We start from the raw sequence: 24,094 nt of genomic DNA, 5'->3' as shown, positions 1-24,094 counted from the left end.
CTTCACATATTTGGATTGGGGAAGCCCCAACCAGGGAGTTGCCTCCATTGGACTAGCCTGTGGTTGTGTCCGTGTGGAATTTTCTTGATTGTTGAGTGATGTGGGAGGACCCAGCCTACTGTGGGTGGTTCCACCTCTGGGCAGGTGGTCCTGTATTGTTTAAGAAAGCATGTTGAGCACAGGCCAAGGGAACAAAGTCAATAAGCAGTGTTCTTCCATGGCCTGTGCTACAGTTCCTACCTCCAAGTTTCTGCCCTGAGTCCTACCTTGGGCTCCTTAAATGAGGAACTGTGACCTGGGAGATATAAGCCAAATAAATCCTTTCCTTCCCAAGTTGGTATTGGTCAGACTGTTTTGTCATGGTGATTTAAGGCAAACAAGAACAAAGTGTAACAGAGTTTAAAACTCCAGAGGGCTGGAAAGATGGCTCATCAGTTAAGAACAATGGCTGTTCTTGCAGAAGACCCGGGTTCAAATCCCAGCACCCACATGATGGCTAACAGCCATCCGTAATTGAGTTCCAGAGGATCCGACACCACTTTCGGTCTTCCATAGGCACTGCATGACACAGGTGCACTTAGACACATGCAGGCATAACACCAATAAACAAACAAACAAACAAACAAATAAATAAACAAACAAACAAACTTAAAACTCCACTGAAAGAAAATTAAATACAGGTCTCATATGATCTTTCATAGCTTATTTCAATAACTCAAAAACATCCTTCCATCTTTTCCTATGTTTCTTGGTATTGCCCCACACTAAAGAATCATTCTACTACCTGCTACCTTTCAATTCACCAGAAGGCTGGTCCTCTACCATAGAATGATACAAGTATTCATAAAAAATTATTTCACTAGTAACTACTGTGTCTGTCAGCACAACCTTCTCCTATATATACACTGATAATACTAGAAAAGTAGAAACACAGTGATGTTAAGTGATGTATATACCTGCTAGAAGAAATTACAAAGCAGAATCGAAACACTAATGCATGACATGCTAATACATACACAAAAGAAAGCACTGATGAAAGAAAAGAGCCCATTATGCAAATAATGAGAAATCGATGTGCATTCTAATTTCAAAGAAGGATTAAGTTCAAATAAGGACATAAGTACTTCCACATCTTCAGCGTGCTACAGAATGGAAAGACTTAATAAAACAACTTATTAGTATTTGTACACACAGTGTTAAGCAACTTGAGGCTAGAAAAGATAACAATAAATTATATTAACTAACAAGTAAAAAAAAAAAAGCAATCATATTAAACAGTGAGTACATCATCCAACATGTATCAGTGTATGGGGAAAACATAACACATAGCTTTGATTATCTCAAACTGGATACAAGAAATGTTGATCAGGCATTAAAAATTACTGTGGGGGCTGGAGACATGGCTCCAGCACCCACATGGCACCTAACAACCATCTGTAACTGTACTTCCAGGGGATATGATGCCCTCTTCTGACCATTGCATGTATTGCACAACACAAGTGAACTTACAATACATGTACCTATACACATAAAATAAGTATTTTTGAATGACATTCAGTCTAAACTGCTAATAAAAAAAATTTCACTGACAGTAAAATGGTCAGACTTAAGGAGACAAAAATTTCATAATACATAACTTGTATAAAGTAACAGCATACTTATATGGTCTTATTTTGTTTTGTGGGATTTTATATTTATGGGGAAACCAACCCAGAGTATGGACCATGAACTTCTCAGACCAAAGAAAAGTCTGATATTTAAGGTGCACCTGTTCAGTACTGGCTAGCTTTAGTGTCAACTTGACACACCTGGGAGGAGGGAGGGACTTGCCTGTGGTCATGTCTGTGGTGCAGCCTCTTGATCACTGAATGATGTGGGGGGGCCCAGCCCACTGTGGGTGTTGCCACCCCTGGGCAGATGGGCCTCTGCTATATAAAAAGGCAGATTGAGCACAGGCCAGGGGAGCAAGCCAGTAAGCAGCATTCCCCCATGGCCTGTGCTCTAGCTCCTGCATCCAGATTCCTGCCCTGAGTTCCTACCTCAGGCTCCCTCAGAGATGAACTGTGACAGGGGAGATGTAAGCCGAATAAACCCTTTCCTCTCCAAGTTGCTAATGGTCAGAGTATTTTGTTACAGCAATGGAGAAACAAACTAGAACATGAGCTTTTCCCACCAGACACGCAGAAGGTGGTGATGAATCTCAATGCACTCCATGACTCATACATGATAGCATATAGCATACGTCAAAATTGCTCATCTTTAAAATTCATAGCACATATTCTTGTATGTGCACAGAATGTGCATTTGTGTGTGTGTGCATGTATGTGTGCGCAAGCGCATGTGTGGTACTGGGGATAGAACCTGGAGCCTAGCACATGCTAGACAAGCATTCTACTACCAAACTATATATACTCACACCTCTTTTCACTACCTTTTAAAAAAAATTGAAATACAGCCTTGCTGAATTGTCCAGAATGGACTTAAAAGTGTGATCCTCCTGCCTCAACCTCTGAAGTAGCTGAGATTATAAGCCTGACTTATTTCTACATTCTTAAGAATATCTTACGTTGGGACTGGAAAGATAGCCCAGCAGATAGAAGCACTAGCTGCTTTTGCAGAGGACGCAGGTTTGGTTCCCAGCACCCTCATGGCAGATAACAACTGTCCATAACTCCAGTTCCAGGGAATACAATGCTCTTCTGACTTTCACGGGCATTGGACCACACAGGTGAACTTACACACTTTCACGCAATATACTCATACATATAAAATAAAAATAATTAAGAAAAAAAATTTTTTTTTAATTTTATGTGTGTGCATGTATTGTCTGCACATGGTAAGGTAAGTGCACCCATGTCATGCAATGCCCGCGGAGGACAGAAGATACTGTCAGATTCCCTGGAACTGGAGATACAGACAGTTGTTAGCTGCCATGTGAGTGCTGGGATTTGAACCCAGGTCTTCTGCAAGAACAATCAGTGTTCTTAACTGCCGAGCTATCTATATCTCCAGCCCCACCCATAAAATAAAAATAATTAAAAAAAAAATAAAGCCAGGCGCACACCTTTAATCTCAGCACTCGGGAGGCAGAGGCAGGAGGATCTCTGTGAGTTCAAGGCCAGCCTGGTCTACATAGTGAGTTCCAGGACAGCTGAGGCTACAGGGAGACCCTGTTTCAAAAAGAGCAAAAAAAATAAAAAATAAAAAAAATAAAAAAATAAAAACAATAACTTCGTACTGGAAATACCAATCTATATTCTATATAATTAATTGAAATTCTGAGGCCTTCAAATCCTTTTTCCTCAATTAAATTGGAGAGTATAACAAACATCTAATAATTTTTTTAAATCACATGATACCATGATACCAACCCTAAAGCACAGAGGAGAATCTGGGAAAGGATTCTGGACCCCTATTCCTCTGTCTATTCCAATTTAGCAATTCAGAGCCTATGGAGGCCACAAGCAGACCTTGAAAATGTGACATAATAAGAACTGACCAAGATTCCTTCTACTCTTAGGGAAAGCAGAGACATAGTAATTGGAGATGGTAAATGGAGAGGCCTTATCTGTTTTTGTTTTGTTTTGCTTTTTAACCGAAAATGTTCCCATAGCATAGCCATGCTAGGATCAAGGGCATTTATTTCCTGGAGAAGGGACATACCTCAGAATTAGAAATCACTCCTCCGCAATGGAAAGGAAATTAGAATTCTTTTAATAGCTATAGTGATATGATTGCTCTGAAAGCTAAGTGGTTTAACTATGAGAGCTAAATATTTACAGAAGAAAAAAATTTAATGTAATCACAAAACTTTCCTTTATATAATAAATATGACAACAACATGGTACCTATAAGGAAGGATGCAGAATATGAGAAGATGGCTCTGGCAAGACAAAAGCCTTCTTGGGCCAAAGGAGTACTTGCAGAGGATCAGAGGAATGCTATCAGAATTTAAATGAAACTGTACAGAATGCTCCCTTCCTCCTCCAGCAGAAAAAAGCCATTGCAGAAGAGGTCACTGCGAAGAACAGACACTAAGTTAAATGTACCTGGGAAATGACAGAATAAAGACAGACTGGAAACCCCATGTCAGTGTACTGGTATATAGCTTCCTGTCCTAAACTCAGCAGAAAGTTTACCTCAATACGAACTCTACACAAGCTTTGGAGAATAAGAATAGCACATGGCTCATTTAGACAGCAATGCACAAGACACAGGTTTTACTTTCTAAGCTGTATAAGGTAGGGAGGTGTGCACATGTTAATAAGATCGGTGGACAAGTTTTTGGGAATAATAACTTTAAAAACCTCATGGGCTATAAATTCCACTACAAGTTCTATTTAAAAACAAAAACAAAAACAAAACCTATACTAATACAAGATATTGTGGTTTAAGTTTTTAAGGAAAAAGACAGTGGGAAAGACTACAGAGAAAAGAATCAGTTTTTTCAAATATATGAATGCAAATGACCAAAGAGAAAGTAACACACAAGACATGCATTTCCACTGACCTATGTAATAATCAGCTTAAAATCAAATTTCCACACAGTACTCTTCACTTACTGGAGTACTTACAATGCCCTCTCAGTTCTTCGCCGCCTAAAGAAGATACATTTAACTTCTCATTTCATCAATTACTTTCATCCTCATACTTGAGCAAACATTCTTCAGGATAACCATTATACAGATTTCCTTCATTACAAATGGGTGTCCCTTTTGATCACAGGCAACATTTGAAATAATTAACTATTAAACATATGCTTTCTGAATGTAGTTTACTGAATGGAACCCTATGTATATTATACTTGATAAAAATTTCTTTCACTTTGGAAGGCAAAGGTCATTTCGTATATGCCCAAGAGAGGTATAACTGGATCATATGGTAGCTCTAGTTCTAGCTTTCTGAGGAACCTCCACACTGACTTCTATAGTAACTGCAGCAGTGGATATGCGTTTCCCTTTCTCCACATCCTGTCAGCATTTGTTGTAGTTGTTGTTCATAGAAAGTCACTTTACTGGTTATGGACAGTAATAAAGAATGTACAATGTGTATATACAAACCGAGACCCTTTCCTTTGGTTGACCCCAACGCTTCCCCCTACTACTGAACATGTGCAGTTGAGAGTCACATCGTGGGCATTGGTGTGATGGTGGTGGGTACGAGGTGGCCCAAGTTGGAAGATGATGGTCCCATTTATTCATGCTTGGTGCAGATTTACCATTTGGTGGATCAGAGCTGGTGCATAGACTCTACTTGCCTGGTCACGTGCTCGATTTCCTGCTTGAACTGTTCATTCTCTTCCACTAGCTGTGCCATTTTCCTTTTGTTCTCCTGTTCTGCTTCATGCATTGCTTTCCAACCCAGGCTGGGCACTGGCCACTCTGTTTCCATTTCCTGGTTCTTCCTTGATCTTCTTCCTCTTCCTCCTGAGCCATAGAGTTCTGACTGCAATCTGGAGAGCCAGGGCTTTGGGAGGTGCTTGTGACCTCTGCTGGCCCTGGCTCCTCAGTCAGCCAACCTAGAGATGAGGGGTCAAGAGTAGTGAAGCTTTTTGATTCTTCCTCTTCATTTCCAGGGGGTGAGATACAGGTACCCCCAATTTCTTCTGAGGACAAGACCTCTTGCAGGTCTTCATACCAGGCTTCCAGCTCCCAGCTGGACACTGTCTCAAAGGTGAAAGGCAGAGACCGAGCTGCCATTTCTGCAACTGGACCAGGTTCTACTTTCAGGTGTGGTGAGGTATGATACACTTCCTTCTATAACACTCGCTCCTTGGGCTCCAGCTCTTATTTTGGCTCTGTTGCTACTACCTGCTCATCTTCAACTTGATACTCTATGAATTAGACTCAAGCCACTCAAATCAGGATTTTTTTTAAAGACCCCAAAGCTAAGTATGCTATTCCAACTAATTGCTCTATTATTTGGGCTTGTTCTCTAGGTAGAATAATTTTTAACTCATTATAAAATAATTCAAATAGAAAAGGACTTTAAAGATAAGGACTTTAAAAATTGCAGTCACTGCCAGCGGCAGCTGCTCCTCTGTTCTTGTGGGCGCCACTCCTTTGTTCTCATGGGCGTCGAGGCTGGTCCTCCGCTCGCCCAGGGCTGAGGCTGCTCTTCTGCCTGCCCTGGGCTGAGACCACTTTTCTGCTTGCTCAGTGTTGAGGCAGCTCTTCTGCTCGCCTGGTGCTGAGACAGCTCTTCTCCTTACCCTGTGCTGCCTCCTGTCGTCGCCACTTCTGCCCAGTCCCAGACCCCAGGACTGCTGAGGAGACTGTGTCAGTGGAGCCACATTCAGACACAGGAAACCACGTTCAATGGCATAGGTCTGCTTTATTGTAGGAAGGCACAAGCTTATATAGGGGTAGTGGTCCAATCACAGCACAGCAAGTAGGATACCTTATTAGCATAACAGGTTTAGCGTCCTATCACAGTACAGCAAGTAGGATACCGTATTAGCATAACAGTCTTAGCTTCCTATTAGCATAACAGACTTAAGATCCTATCACAGAATAGCAGGTAGGATACCTCATTAGCATACTGGGTTTCAGATTACAGAGTCTGGATTCCTGGAAACCACGTGACCCTGACTGTTGTAATATCTAAGTGTTGCAATTTTGGATTCCAAGGGTGGTGATTAGGGTGTGGCAAGCTCCAGGCATCAGTCTCATGATCTGCCAATGGGAGCAAAGGTCACAAGGTATTTCTTGTGGCTCCAGCAGTCGGGCCATTGCCTCAGGCCTGCTGTATGGCTGTCAATAAGACTTTCACCCTAGGCTTAAGCCTGTCTCCACAAAAAATGAAAATTCCCCATACACTGCCAAAGTATTTGACAGAGAAAACTACCATTCGCAACAGTTACTGATGCCAAAAACTATCCATGGTAGACTATGAATATGGGGACATAAAAACACAAAAAGATGTATAAACATATAGTTTAATTTTTTTGTTATCATCAAATGAGTTTGTGTAATATAAATTATCTTGTATTCTATTTCACAAATACAATAAGCCATGTATTTTTGCCCATTTTCATATGCATACTGCAATCACGCTGTTTTAAATAGCATCATGATAACATAAGTTAGCTATAACTTAATATAACTATGTTCCTTACTGATGAGTGTTTAAATTACTTTTAAACTTCTGCTATCAAAACTAATACTACAGTGTAGTCAGACTTGGTAGTTCAAACTAGCAATTGCAGCACTCAAGGCTAAGGCAAGATGCTAAGTTTGAGACCCTGTCAGGCCTTTAGAGCAAGATATAAACACATAAACACAGATATGTCAAAGTATATGACCTGCACTCTCTACTTTTCCATACAATCTTCCCATTTATAGCATCTACTCAGTCACCTCATCCTCTTATGGGGATAGGAATGTAACCAACTTGCCACCTTTGGTAGAGTTCTTCTACTAAGCACAGATACAAAAGGCTTCTTTGGTATTCACTAAAAGTGTTTTATTAGTCTATTGTTTCTATATCTTAATGAATATGAGAAGTTTCAGAGAATCATGAAATTATAAACTGGGAAGGAATTCCTTAGAGACACAACTGAAAGCTGGAAAGTGACCTCCCCATGACTGCACTGCAGCTCTGTTCAAGGCCAACCTCACTGTACCACACTCCATTATCTGCAGAACAACCAAGGCTAAGAAACCATAGTTACAGAAAGGGTGATTGTATCTGGGAAGAAATCTCAATATGGAGCTACCCTAAGGGCTGGATTGTCACTATACAAAAATCTTAGGCTGATTGATTGATTGATTCATTCATTCATTCATTCATTCATTTTTTTACTTCACTTATTGACTCACTTGGGCTTTCTATATGTGGACATAGAAAAAGTAAAACATGGGTTTTCTATATGTGGACATAGAAAAAGTAAAACACAAGGAATTTTCAAACTTCAAATGAAATTGGAAGAATAAGATACCCAGAGATAAAACTATACAATAATACTATCACTTACGTCAAGGGAGAAAATTATAGAGGTCAGGAATCTTTTGATATTTATCCTATCAGAAGCCCACTTGAAACAATTTATGAAAAGACTATTTTGGCCAATTCTTTGAGGCCAATCAAGGAAAAAGATCAGTGGAACACTTTGGAGGATCAAAGACTCAAAAAAATAACATCCCATAGATGAAACAGAGAAGCCATCACGCAGTAAGTGGCACTACCTATGGGTCTTAAAAGATAACCGAGGACAGGTATAGAATGCACTGTTTCTCACTCCTCCACAGAAATTACTTTCAAAACACAAGCAAATGCTTTGTACATGTACAAATACCCCCCCCAAGGAAGTTCTGAATATAGAATGTAAAAGAAAAGGTGAGTTAAAATGCATAAATCCGAAAGGCAAGAGTTTCGGGAATTTCCAGTCTCATCTACACAAGGCAAGTGAAGAACAGAAGGGTTTGGTTTAAAAAATTATAATCACACTTAAATTCCAGTGCTTCTGTAGGATAAAAAGCAAATGAGTTACCAAGAGGGAAATGGGTAAATTAAGGGTATTGAAATGGGAGGGGAGATGAAGGGTTATACAAGGAAAATGGGGGTAATGGGGAAGAAGGAGCTCAAGAGACGGGATAATAAGAGACAGTTATTATCAAGGGTGAAATGGGGGAAATAGGGGTACTTTAACTACATAGGGAGGATGGAGGGTTAAACAGGGGGGGGGGCGGATAAATAATGCTTAGCTGGTGTGAAAAACCAGAGGGAAACGTATTCAAAAAACCTAGTGAAAAACTGTACATACAATATCTCTACATGAGTTCATGTGTACAGCTGAAGGCTATATAATAGAAAGGAAAAACCGCCCTTCAATTTGTTGACCAGGGTGGTCCAAAAGACTCCCAAAATTACACAGCCTATTGCCACAGCCCTTGATTGCCTCCTAGAACTTGAAGGTAAAACCCGACTGTGGAAGGCAGGACATACTTTAGACACATGACTTGAGCAATGGAGTTGGAACTGACCTGTAAGCCTCCTCTTTGAATATTAGCTCTCATGGTACTGGAGGATACTGTGCAAAATGCTAAGGGAGAAATTCATTCAATGGTCCAACCCCAGATTTAAAACCTAATAACACAACAATGACTGGCAGGACAAACTATATTGGTGCCCTACTGGCACTTTTATGGGGGTAATCAGTTAACCTAATTGGACTTAAAGTCCACTCAATGGGAGGGAACTCGTGTGTGGCACTGTAAACAAAGCCAAATATACATGGCTGGAGAGGTCATATATCTTAGAGAAAACCATATTTCTCTTATATCTCTAGACAAATGAAATTTCTTACTATGTGTAAAATATGAATCCTTATGTTTAATATGTTTCATTTGTGCTTTTGTGCATGTTAGTGAAATAATACCTCTAGACTGCAAACCTTCCTTTGAAGAGGACAGAGTCAAAGCCTTTGCAAAGAACTTGCCCTTTTTTTTGGTTGATGGCAAATAAATAACATTATATGGTTGTTTATAGCTTGCAACTAACCAGGCTTTCACACACCTTCTCTGTCCTGCCCACCAACATCATTCTTATGCTAGGTTTGGAAGTGTCTGAGCAAGGTTACAATATCCCGTTGACCCAAATCACTATGCCTACTAAAGGACTGAACTTTCTCCTTGCTTTCTAAAATCATACAGGTGCCCTTCAGAATACTCAAAGGTTTCTGTGAAGTATTTCCAGGTAATCCAGATCTCAAGCCTCATTTGTTATTGCCCCCTCATGTAATGTTCTCCAGTCACACTGAACATCTGAGGGACCCTAAATTCTATTCAACAGGAAGCCATGCTATTTCCTTCACCAGGAGATCTTATGCTTCAAATCCTTGGCTAATTTTTTTCTTCTCTTTTGTGTTATTATTTAAACACTGTAAATTTATAGGCCATTACTACCCTCTCTAAACTAGCAGCCATCATCATAACTTGCTCATTATTTACATAGAACCAAAAGGTCCCTGTTTTGTGCCTGCCTATTTATGGTATCCATTAGACTGTATACCACATGAAGTATCTCTGCCTGGCTTAGGACTATGTCCTGGGAATTAGGACACTCCCTTTTATGGGAGAGGATAGCCCATATTGTGTTACATGGCTGACTAGCAGTCAGTTGACTGGTAAGATAGATGGTGGGATGATTCATCAAGACTGGCTCATAAACTAAAATGAGAGCCCTTAATGCTGGGGGCAGGTAACTGCATCCTAGGTGTAATGCTCAGCATCAGCTAGTCTTGAAGGAGTATGATTTGTATGTGCAATGTCAGTCACTGACAGAAAAAGTCACACTAGCACTAAGACTTAAGCATTTAATACAACAGAGATTACAGAGCTCTAAGGGGAGGGGGGGGAGTCCTTAAGCACAAAGACACTGGGCTAAGAGATGAGGACAATTTTTTCTTTAGAGGAACATGCATGTAAGAATCAGTGTGAAGAGGTGGAGGAATGGACTCAGTGTACCTCAGTGGTACAGCTTGCATGGTATGAACAATCATGGGTGTGATCCACAGAACTTTAAAACAAAAGAGAGGTAGGTATTCCTGTTCTATTTGCCACAGAATTCAAAGAGAACTTACGAATATTTCCTATAAGCATGAATCCCCAAAAAATTAATAACATATAATTTTTAAAGTAATTTTTCTTATATGAAAAATGTTTATATAAAAAAAAGAAAAACAGGGCTGGTGAGATGGCTTAGTGGTTAAGAGAACTGACTACTCTTGCAGAGGCCTGGATTCAGGTTCCCAGTACCCATCTGGTGGATAACAACCGTCTGTAACTCTAGTACCAGGGATCCAATACACTCCCTCTGACCTCTGTAAGCATTGCACAACATGGGTACAATTACACACATGTAGGCAATATACTCATACACATAAAATAAAAATAATAAATGAAAAACAACACTCTAGTTCATACATTAAGTAGGCAGTGAGTTAAAGGAGCTATCTCTAGACAGCACATTTAAAAAAGAAATTACTTGAGGATCAGGAAATAAACCAGTATCAAATACAAATTGTATTTCTATTGCCAAATACAATAAAATCCCATGTACCAATCTCAAGCTTCTCATTTATTAAATAACAAGTTACAAGTTCAACTAACTTCACAATCCTAAGATTATTTAACAAGTGTTCCCAATTTTATTGTCCCTCTGTAACAGGATGCACAGTGTGGGAGACAGGCTTGAACCTAGGGTGACAGCCATACGGCAGTCCTGAGGCAATGGCCCGACCTCTGGAGCCACAAGGAACGCCTTGTGACATTTGCTCCCACTGGCAGATCATGAGACTGATGCCTAGAGCTTGCCACTCCCTAATCACCACCCTTGGAATTCGAAATTGCAACACTTAAATATTGCAACAGTCAGGGTCATGTGGTTTCCAGGAATCCAGGCATCTGAAACCCAGTATGCTAATGAGGCATCCTACCCACTATTCCGTGATAAGATGTTAAGTCTGTTATGCTAATAAGGTATCCTACTTGCTGTCCTTTGATAGGATGCTAAACCTGTTAGGCTAATGATGTATCCTACTTTCTGTGCTGTGATTGGACCAATACCCCTATATAAGCTTGTGCCTTCCTGCAATAAAGCAGACCTATGCCATTGAACGTGGTTTCCTGTGTCTGAATGTGGCTCCACTGACACAGTCTCCTCAGCAGTCCTGGGGTCTGAGACTGGGCAGAAGTGGTGATGACAGGAGGCAGCACAGGGCAAGCAGAAGAGCTGCCTCAGCACCAGGTGAGCAGAAGAGCAGCCTCAGCCTAGGGCAGGAAGAAGGGTGGCCTCAGCCCAGGGTGAGCAGAGGAGCAGCCTTGATGCCCTCGAGAACAAAGGAGCAGCGCCCATGAGAGTGGAGGAGTGGCCGCCACTGGCGGTGACCGCAGCATAGCACTGTGATCCATATGTATTGATAATATAGCTTAAATAGTCTAGTCAAAAAAAAATATTGCTTAATGCTGTTCCTTAAATTGGTAGTTCTTGAAAACCAAAACTGTATTTGAAGTTCATACTGAGTAGGTAGCATACAAAATATTATGTTTCTAACAATCAACATATACACACACACACACACACACACACACACACAAACCCTAAAGAATATACACAAGTAATTTCTATTAGTCTATAACTAAGCAAGAAATGCTGAAAAAAGCACTTGGGCCATCATTTAAAATACATGGAAACACACAGGTTAAAAATATTGTTACTGAATACTGATTCATGCTTATATATTTAAATAGCTATTGTATACAGTATTCCTATTTGATCATATGTAAAACTGTAAAGCTACTATTCTAAAAACATAAGCATATAATGGATCTGTTAATGATTTCTCTGTGTGTTTTCAAGGACTTCACACCATCAGGCACAGCTGTAAAATAAAATGAGATACAGAAATGAGAGAATTTGAAAATCTGATACAAGAGAGATAAAATTAAAAATTGTAAAATAAAATTAAAGCTGAAGTGTTGAGCTGCACTCTGGGGTCAACACCACTGAGGCTATTATTCAGCTGAAACAGAATTTGCCTTGAGATGCCATTTTAATGTTAAATCAGGAACTGTCAATCAACAGCATTTGTTTGCAATCCCTCATCAGAACCCACTGCCTCAGCCTTAACATTCACTGGGAAGAATGCAAAGAGCTTATCTGCAACCACTTAACCTTCATCAACCAGTATTCATGCATGCTCATTAACATTTTTTTTCATCCTACTTTCAAGTATGACACAGCTCATAACCAGAATAATAACCTGCTGATAATTGTACAAGACAACAGCTGGACAGGCAGAGTGCAGAGGTGAACACTCTCATAGATTATGGGGTATAGTAATGCATTACAATTAGCATTAGAGTTGTATGCTCATATTCAATAGTTTTCAGAAGTTGTTAAGGAAATGTCATTAGCACAAACAGTGTAATCTCCTCTAACTTTAAATCTGCCTGGCCCACTGCTTGATTCTCTTACCACTTTGCTATCTGGAAATAAACTAATGATAACTATTGGCCCTAGTTACTGTACTAGTACATGAACAAAAGCAGTATTTTCAATGTTGTATAGTCATATGCAACCTAAATTTATATGTAATTTAAAGATTACAGAAAAAGAAAACTTCATACCTTTAAAAGAATTTTACACTTTGTCTCATGAACTTATTAAGTAGAATTATTAAAATGTAAAATCGAAAAAAAAAATGAGTAACATCATAGAAGGTATATGAAATGGTATCGGTAAGAAAGAAATCCTAGAAATCCTAGATACAGAAAGGAACTTATACACAATACCCAAACCCATGTTTAATTCACAGCAGCTAGCACAGTGTCTACTTCTTTGGCAAAATGGAATAAAAACAAAATAAAATGAAATGAATCTGATAATGACAATGCTAGCTGCCGATGATAAAGTTACATGAATTAGGTATCCAGCTAGGTGTTCAAGATGTTGTCTCTTAATCATCCAGTGATTAGCTATTAACCTCTTTTTCAGGTGAGAAAATTAAAACTAATCTGATATACACTGAAAACCCATTCTATTCTCTGTTTGCTTTCCAAAATCTACCAGCAAAAGACTGTCAAAACCGGGTTATTATATATTTCTCTAAGCATCGCTTACATCCACTGTACTGTTGTGGCAATAACTTAGATTAAGAATGTAGCAGTAACTTAGATTAAAGACTTCATTACCAGCCCACTCAGGTAGTTAAGCAAGCATCCTAACTGGTATTCTAGCCTAGGTATTTGATATACCACACAGAGATCCCTGATGCTGACATGTGATGGTGAAACACAGATTTTAACATTTTATGATCCTATTCAAAATGTTACAAGATTTGTGACAAAATTTAAAGTATGCTAAATTATTAGTATGTAATAGAAGAAATTTTAAATGCCTAAATTTTTCATATACAGACTTTTTTAATATGACCTAATTTTTTCCAGGTTCATCCTCTGATGACATGGCTAACCTTTCTCTAAATGCTCAGACACACTCTACTGCTATGCTTTAGTTCCAAGGCACCCCAGCAGTTCCCAAATGCCTCCTGCTCTACTACACTCAACTCCCTCTCCATTTGTTTACTCATCACAAAGCATGTTGGACACACATCAGAGAACAGCACACACAATCTTAGTGAAAGAAATAAGGTGAGTATAAGACAAGCAGCTCCTGCTTGGAGAAATTAGTTTAGACAAGAGAAGGGCATTATTAAGCACAGAGAGAACTTTGTTAAAATCACAAACCAGTAAGTAAGTGAAAGAATCTACCGTAATCTGAGAGTCACAGAGTCATATCTCAAAATAATGAATAAATAAATAAATAAATAAATAACAGCACTGAGGACAGAAAAGATGTATGACATAAGAAGGTTGAATCCACTTCATAAGTCTTTCTAATAATTCCAGTTAAAGATTTTAAAACATGACTAACAGTTAAAATGTAGTGAAGAAAGATAATACTACATAACTAGAAAGAATCTACAAGTGATTTAAGAACGTAAAAATATATAATATATATGAGCTGAAGAGATGGCTCAGCAGTAAGAACACCGGCTACTCTTGCAGAGGATCCAGGTTCAGTTTGATTCATACCATTCACATGGAGGCGAACAACCATCCATAATACCACTTCCAGGGGAATCCAATGCCCTCTTTCTTACCTCTAAGGGCATTGTATTATATGGGTGCATCTACAAACATGCAGGCAATAAACTCATACACATAAAATAAAAATAATACTTTATAAAAAAGTAAATATTCTGTATTAAAAAGCCTGTCTCATGGTTCAGTCACCTTCATTACCCTCAGAAGTTCTTTACCTAATTTATAAACAAACTTGTTATTCACTCAATCTGAAAGTCAACAGTGGCAAAGTTAACTGGAATGTAGATTATTTAAATAATTCTACTCTCCTTAAAATTCCCATTGGCTTAAACTGAAAGAAGATAATTTGCTTGAGGAGGCAGAAAATATTGTATTTCTGTTTTAAAGGAATGATGAGTCATTCATTTGTTGACCAAACATTAATTCAGTGCTATGTCCAACATTCTTCTCACTGCAGAGAACATAACAGCAAATGAAATAAATATTTTTTAAAGTAGTTTTAAATTCAAATTGGGATAGAGCAAAAGATAAACACCTAGTAAATAAGTAATCATCAATCTTACACAGCAAGTAGCCCTGTCACCTACAATAATGTTGGCTGGGCAAAATATGCCTGTGGTACATAAGTAATCATCAATCTTACACAGCAAGTAGCCCTGTCACTACAATAATGTTGGCTGGGCAAAATATGCCCCTGGTACAATAGTGGCACAAATGTCATGGGAATAAACAATCACTCTCTAATTGGATTTAAGGCCCACTCCACAAGATGAAGTTCATATCTGACACCATTACTGTGGCCAAAAACCTGTGACTAGAGAGGTCATAGATGGTAGGGGTGAACACACTATTATTCTGCTAAAAACAATAAATAATACTTTATGGACTTATACCCATAAGTAAGTATATATCATAACTCTCATCAGAGAAGCATCTTTCATAGTAGATGGTTAACACAGAGACCTGGAAGAGACTGTGGAGTGCTCTGCCAAAAATGAGACATCCATATTACACCCCTCCCCAAGGTTCTGGGATCTTGAAGAAAGAGGGGTTGGATGGATGAGTGGAAAGACTGTAAGAGCCAGAAGTAGAGGAACACTACATGAAATGGTGTTTTCTAGACACAAGAGGGGAGTTGCAACTATGAACCCACAGTGATTGTGATATCATGCATAAGACACATGTAAGTTCAAGTCACATAAAACTCAGCATGGAGAAGGGAGGGAAACAAACTAGCTGGAGAGCTAGTAGCAAGTGATAGCTGCCAGGAGAGGAAGAGTCAGATTTCTTTAAGGGTGTGAGCCCTGGTTGACTGATCATGCTCCAAGGAATGGACCAACACACAAAAGTATTGGGGTGGGGGCACACAACAAATTGCACTCCGTGGGTTTTAGAAAAGAAGGGGGGAGAAAACTAATGAAGTTGGATGGTTAGAGAGATTAGAGTGAAAATGAGAAAGATGAGGGAAGGGGGATGAATATGATCAAAATACAATGTATGAAATTTTCAAAGAATAAAAATATTACTTAAAAAGATAGGTGATAAATGATATGGAATAGAATAAAATACCAAAGAATGTGAATTAGAATGTGAAGAAGGGCATGGCAAAATTTCCAGTACTAAAGTGGGAGTCAAGTATAGGAACAACATGAATCAAGACTCAGAGATAAGTGGCTTATCAAGTACTTGTTTAGAACATGAAACAGCCTCAAACAGAAATATTTCTAGCATACTTGAACTATGTTATAAAGGCACTGTAATGTGAATAAACAGAACTACATTAGTCAGAGGGCCAAGGAGCAGGAATGACAAGTGTTTCCCAATGCTGTGGCAATTTCAGTCCTGAAGAGGATAACTTTGTAAAAGTAAAAAAGAATGAAAAGGAAGGTACTGAAGCCAAGCAGCTGCTCCAATGCCTAACTAGGAATTTTCCTAGGAGATGAAGATAGGACTGTCAGTGAAACACTTGATACTACATGATTAACATATGAGAGGAGCAATGAAGTGAATGGCCAGAGCAGATCAATGTTATTGGTGAGAAGGATGCACAGAGCAGAAAATTTATAAGAACTTGATTGGAAATGCACATCAAACTTGACTGCAGAGGCTAATGATAAAGTCCTTTCTCTATAGTCCTTTAGTACATATGCATGTGTGGGATACATGTGATATTCACCAGGATGATGAAAATAATACAGCTTGGATTATGGACTAATAAAAGACAATGAGAATAGACTCCAGGGAAATTATTTTTTAAAGGTTTGAAGAAAATGTGCAAAAAATGAAATGACTACCACAGATTCTAAACATGTAATGGATCAAAATAATAGATGTAACTATTCTACACAGTACTAGGGAATTCTGATAGTACTCAGAATTTACTTCCAAAGTAATGCCTCAAGGATGCCAGAATGTTCCTTCCTAGTGCTCTCTTGCCATACCCCACAAACACTTCTTTGATCTAGAGTCAAATAGGATACAGGGAAGCACAAGTAAGTCAAGCCTGGCCTCAGATTCCATCCTAATGATGTGACTTTGAGGGCCACAGTTTGAGCTTTTGGGAGTCTAAGCTCCTTCACATTAAAATCAGTGCACCTATATCGTATGATATAAGAATCAGGCAAGTCACTGGGGCTCAGCAGATCCCCATTTTATACTTGGCTGCATAAGTCAGTTCCTTTCTCTCATCACTTTTGTTTCCAACAGCTGTACTGGATTTCTTAAAACCCTAATACAACCAAAAATAATGAGAAATTTTGGCTTGAGGTTACAGGTTGAGGTTCTTCATCAAGAATACATTCACAAAACAACTTTCTTGATAAAGGCCACCTCAGAGGCTCAATTGTGGACTGAGAACGATCAGGTCAGGCAGAGAGCTGCTTTCTCTGCATCCAATTATATCACTAAATAAAAGATACAGTAACAAAGGTTAACATAGTCAAGTAACTACCCACTTTTGGACTATCATAAGGAACAACATTCTTTCATATACACATAAACTAATATGTATTATATATCTGTATATATGCTTCAATATTTATACATGATTGCATATATGGTAAATTCTGTATTATTGTTATCATGCTAAAATATGATAAATTGAAGCTATCTTTAGTACTCCTACTGAAAACAGTTATACCTGGAGTATGTAATATACATACAAATAATTGGCCAATTTTAAAAGTTCATATTTATTTTTATGCAGATACATAATATTCAAAAACTTTTATTGAGATAAAGCATAGCTTCAAAATACAAAAACATAAAAGCTCAGAAGGCAAATGCCCCTCATTTCAAAACAAACACACTTATCCCATTGGCTATCTCAGCTCTCTTGGGTTAAATCTTAAAGCTCAGGAAGCAGAGAGCCAAACTTTCCTACTGTGACCTGTGAAACCCTGTAAAATAATTGGTTCTCTAATTGAAAAAGAAAAGATTAAAGAAGGAAGACAGCCTAGCTTCTGGAAAGACTCTCGGGCAATATGATGATACAGGGGTTGACTATAAAATGAGTAAGAGCCAAAAATTAAATTAAAATTAATTGCAGATTTTATGTAAAATATGATTGTATTAGATCTGATGTGATTTGCCTCAGTGATGAAAATTTTCCAATTAAAATAAACTTTTATATATATTTTAAATGACTCACTGAAATAAATACTTCTAATATTTTGCAAGGTTTAATGAAATTATATATTCATGTCCATCTGTAGATTCCTGTTAGACTTGAGTAATGCTTATACCATGAAAAAGTCCCTTTCTCCTTAAAGTCCCTATGAAAACAACATAAATATTGTTCAAATAAAAGATACTGTGAAACATAGAATAACAATCTGTAGTTGGAAATGTAATTAAACTTGTCAAAAGGAAATTTACTTTAACTTATAGGCATTGTGTATTGTTCAAAAGGTAATATACAAAATATGCTATTTTTCTAAATTAAAATTATTGTCTTTAAACTAAACAGCAAATGACAGCCATAAATTTATTTTTAAATGATAATGGCTATTTTAGAATGTTAGGAGGATACCTAGGTTATACTTCGGTTAAAAAAATATGAAGTAAAAACAGACATACAGAATTTAATAATTTCCTGCAAGGAATATAAAACCATGTGTTACAAACCAGAAAATAGCAGAAAATGTTGCTTGCTGAACATTAATTACCAAAATACATGAATAAATATGGTTAAAAAAATAAAAGCTTTCCTGGTACTTCAAAAGACACAATATAAAGATTTTGCCAAGCAATATGCAAAGGTACCTAGCTGTGGAAACAAAAACATGGTTAATGTGACTGATAAAGATCAAACCCTCTATAATATTTTGTGAGGAGAGCAAATGATTAAGGAGTTGAATCACCATATGCCAGGTCCCTGAATGGCATACCTGTAATGGGACTCTGGTCCAGGGTTGAAAGAAACTAACATAATTAAGGAGTTGTATACTTTGATATTATGGATTAGCCCAAGTGTCCCCCAAAAGGTCCTCTGCTGAAGATACCCATATCATATTCCTGGAATGAGTTTATCTAAAAGGGAAAAAAGTAACTTTTCAGATGTGACTATGGTCAAAGACTAAAATAGGGAAAGCAACCTGCATCATCTAGGTAGGATAATTTAATCAAGAGTCCAAAAGAGAACCTCTGCTAGACAAAGGCAGACCCAGAGAGAGAGCCAATCCCTGAAGTCAGTCAGGGAAGAAGTAATGGCAACCAATGACTACTGGGAGAGGGAGAGTTGATTTTCTTTAAGGGAGTGATGTTAGATACATTGACCAGGCTCCAGTGCATGGACTCACACAAAGGGACATCTGGAAACAGAAACTTGGCTTGACAGACCTTGAGATATATGACAGAATCTATGAAATTTGATGGGGGGGTTGCCTCTGAAAGGAGTACAGCTTGGGGAAGGTATCTAAATATGATCCAGATGTATCTATCAAATTCACAAAAATTCAATTTAATTAAAAAAAGATTATGATACTGAAAAGTCCTGTTCCTCAAAAAATTAAACTTTAGTTACCCAAAGATCTATGAATACCCACTCTGAATTTTTGGCACAATTTCAATTTTCTTCAATTCTGCTTTGAGCACAAAAATCTGCCTAATACTTATATAGTACGTTTATAGTGTACCGTGTCACAAAACAGTTTACTTAATACTTGTTGGGTCTTTGCATTTGAAAATTAAATTGTAATTAGTTCTATAAAACATTTTATTAAGCAAGTTGACCCTTTTTTATTAAATAAACATGATCTGTAATAAAAAAAAAAAAAAGATGTGAGAACTTGCCTTGCTGCGCTGGTGTTGAAGATGGAGAAGAGGGCCACATGCTGAATAATGTGCATGGCCTTTGCAAGCTGGAAAACTCAAGGAAACAGACTCTGTCCTAGTGCCTCCAGAAGAAAGCACCTCTGTTAACTAGACTATTAACCAGGGGGAGCCTTGTTGGTCTTCTACAGAACTCGAAGGTAAATATGTGTGTGCTTCTAGCCATTAAAACTATGCAAATTTGTAAGCAATGTAATAAAAAAGAAACTAAAGTTCCTTTGTGAGCATAATTATCCCTCCCACCAGTGCTAGCAACACTCTGCCCAAACTGTGGAAAGCAAAGAAAATGGATAAGAAGACAACATAGAGTACTGATGCCACTGGGATATCAGATTAACCAACACTGGCTCGTTTTCATTTTTCCGTGCAGGGCAAGCATCCTTATCAGTTTACCAAAATCATTAGTATACCCCAGTCCAGCAAGTAATATCGCAAACATCTTCCAATGTCAAATTGGGGGGCTATAATGTCATGTTCTGAGATGAATACTTTCTACTTCAAGAGATTTGTAATTTTTATCAATGATTTGACAAGTTTAGAGCAATGTATAACTACAAATACAAATATGCAATTAAGCTACAAGCTAAAGACATTTATCTTTTCTCTTAATTTATCACCAGCTTAGGAAATCAATATGAAATAGAACTGTATGAAATTTATGATATTCCAAGAATATCAGAAAGTCAGGAATTTTATACCATTCTTTCAACTAATTTCTACTGGCTTATACCTCAACAGCTAGATGAAGGGTAGAGTGGAATATTCTATTCCTCAAAAATTATCACTGTTCTCAACCTGCTGCCAACACACTAAGATAAAGAAAATTAACATTTACCATCCTTCCTGTAAACCCAAGGGAAAACTTGGACTATGAACTCTACTTGGAACTCACAGTAGCCGATCAAATGAGGGTTGACTCTGGTTTTTGCATCCTAGCTCCATAAAGATATTAAGACATCCATACCATCCTCACTCATCTTTGGAAATGTAAATGACTATCAAAATAATTAAATTAACCAACAAGGTTTTATAAATGATTAAAAGAATTTTTAAAAATCACCCTGAAGCTGTTAGAGCAATACTCTAAGTGAAATCATAATAAGTAAAGCAATATTTGAAAATTTTAGCTTTTAAATTTCATGCAAATATACAAATTTTCAAACCTCAATTCCATGAAGGACACAAAAAAATTCAAAGGAAAAAACCATCCAATGTATCATCATATTCATTCCTCATTCAACAAATCCCTCCCTCAACAAACTCAATGAAGCACTGGAGAAGACATGCTCCAAAATAAAAAGAATAAGTTGTACAGAACAACCTATAGTTAATGGAACAAACTAGTGTTACATTAAGTTTTCTAAGTGGCTATTAAGATACATCAGTTCACAGGGTAGTTCTGTGATTTAGAAAGTTTCATTGAAAGCAAGATTATAACTAAACGTGATCAATAGGACCATTTATACCCAGCATTGGCATAAAAGGAACAATCCAGTTCAACAGAATAAAGTGCCTAGAAGTAAACATCAACAACCAGTGACTTCCTAACAAAAATGCTAAGGACATGCAGTGGAGAAGCGCCAGTCTTTTCAGTAAACGATGCAGGAAAAACTAAAGTTCCCATAATCTGCAGAATGGGATGACCCCTATATCTTACCAGGTATGTAAAAATTAATTTCAAATACATTAAGGATTTAAATGTAAGACCGGAAATGATAAAATCACTGAAAAAAAAATGGGCAAAAAATGCTTTAGGACAATGGAAACATAGTTTTTCTGCTTTGTTTCGTTTTGTCTTTTAGGCCAATACACCAAAATACAGGGAACACAAGCAAAAAATACATTATTTGCAATTATATCAAATTCAAAAGCTTCTACAAAGAAAAGGAAATAATTATTACAGAAAACAATCATCAAAATGAACAGAAAGTCTAGAAAACAGAAGAAAATATTTGTAAACTCTATGATAGTCAAGAGGTTAATACCCAAAATATGTAAAGAAACCAAAGCTCAAAGGCAAAATAAAAAACAATTACCCCATTAAAGGTGGGTAGATGTAAGTAAATATTTCTCAAAATATTATATACAAATGGCCCATAAGTATAAGGGAAAAAAGGCTCAACACTGATAATAGAGGAATACAAATACAAATCAAACCCACAACTGACATCAAAAAGGCAAAAGATGGCAACTGTAGGCAAGAATATGGAGAAAAGTGCTTTCACACACTGTTCAGCAAAATGTGACTAAGTAGTCGTTATAAGAATGGCATGGAAGCTCTGCAAAAAATGAAATGTAAAACTAGCATGTGATTCCCTCTATGGAGACATTCAAAGGAAATGAAATCAATATGAAGAGAAATACGAAATCCCATGTGTGGTGAAGTACTATTCATGATAGCTCCAAACAAAAACCACATGTCCATCAGCTATTAAGTGGATAACGAAAATGCACACAGACACAAATATATGTCTTTGAAATCATAAAAAGAATGAAGAGCTGTCATTCATAGCAAAATAAATAGAAGTAAAAATCACTATGCTAAAAGAAACAAAACAGGCAATAAAAAGACAAGCATCACATGATCCCACTCATACAAATCTAAAAAGGAATCTCCAAGAAGCTGAGCATAGAGTAATGGTTCATAGAACATGAGAGTGAGGAAGAGGGACAGATGGAGTTGATCTGGGTCCTAAGTCACAGCTAGATGGAAGCAAGAGGTTTTGTTGTCTTATTGCAGTTAGGAAGGTGACAGGTAACAATTATGTCTCTATATTTAACAAAGGACTTTGTTTACCCCATAAAGAAACTGTTTGAAAACCCAGGTATGTTTACCCCAATTTAAATACACAATAGAAACATTTATCAAAATGTTATGTGGCACATAAATATGTACAATATTAGTCTCAAAATATGTTTAAATAATAAATATACAAATATTCATAAGACTTTCTTTTACTACTTCAAAAACAAAAAAAAAAGTTACACTGTACAAAAGTCATGATAAACAAACCTCTACCCGTGCAAATGAGGCCGAGATTGTCAAAATTTAACATTTTTTGAGAAACACAATGAGTTAGGCACTGTAAAAGACATTTTACAATATGCATGCTATCATTCTCACAATAACCCCATGAGACAGATATTATGTCCCCCATTTCATAGAGAAAAACACTGTGGCTATAAAAGCTAGGGTTACGCACTGAGAGGGAGGACTCCAGAGCCTCCGTGTCTCCTGTCCACGCCACAGCATGGTGTTGGTATTTACAGCTCAAATACTTACACAAGTGAATAGAGGTACCAAATGATGAAAGATAGTCTTAATAAAAAATGGCAAGTTTTAAAGCCTTTAATATAAATCATGGGATAAGGGTGAACTGCTGTGGGGCAGTAGTAAGGTGGCAGGAGATGAGAGGAAAATTATTTTAAATCAAAGAAGAACACTTTAAATAAAACATAATAGGATTTCTTTTAATCAGAGAAGCAGCATGGCAGTGCAGGGAGAGCAGTGGCTTCACCCTCAGATCTATATTCAGTTCAGTCCTGGCTTCTTTTAGATGAACTTCATTTCAAAGTATAACTTTTCTTCTGTATACAATGCAGATAATATTTGCCTTGAACTTTTGACAGAATTGTTTTGGAGAAGAAATATAACAACATTAATTAAGTAAACACTTAGCTGCTACAAACATATATTAATTCCATCATTTCTTAATGTCTAATGAAGGAATTCATACTTTCTTCAGATTTCCTTTGTACTTTTATTAATAAATGCAATAAACAGTCCACTAAAGCAAGATTCAAAAGCAGACAGGCCTGGTGGGACACCCATGTAGTCCCAGCTACAGAGGAGGTTCAGGCAAGGAAGATCTTGAATCCAAAACTTCAAAGACAACCTGGACAACAAAGCAAGATCCTCTTTTTTTTTTTTTTTTCAATTTTGCAAGTTGTATATTTATCTGAACAATAACTAGAATTTATTTCTTTTTTGGTTGCTGAGGTGTATTAAATTTGAAGAAGATAATATTTCCATCTTCAACAATATAATTTATGCCTTATTGTATTTTACAGAAGCCTGGACTACCTTAAAAAAAAATGTGAGGGTAGAGGTCAAAGGAAGAATAGACAATAGACTGATACAGAAACTGCTTTGT

The 24,094-nt window shown here is 37.4% G+C and overlaps 1 protein-coding gene and 1 pseudogene across 3 annotated transcripts in view; both read right to left on the bottom strand.

Annotated features, from left to right (window-relative positions):
* Positions 1-24,094, bottom strand: part of Diaph3 (diaphanous related formin 3) — a 545,702-nt gene that overhangs the window by 284,557 nt on the left and 237,051 nt on the right. The gene's annotated exons all lie outside the window — the stretch shown is intronic.
* LOC103725610 lies at positions 5,198-5,699 on the bottom strand (annotated as a pseudogene).

The sequence above is a fragment of the Nannospalax galili genome, unplaced genomic scaffold (genome assembly GCF_000622305.1).
Source record: "Nannospalax galili isolate Female #2095 unplaced genomic scaffold, S.galili_v1.0 scaffold308, whole genome shotgun sequence".
In the NCBI taxonomy this organism is placed as follows: domain Eukaryota; kingdom Metazoa; phylum Chordata; class Mammalia; order Rodentia; family Spalacidae; genus Nannospalax; species Nannospalax galili.
Note: the sequence above shows the minus strand (reverse complement) of the source record. Positions and strands in the feature narration are given on the sequence as shown.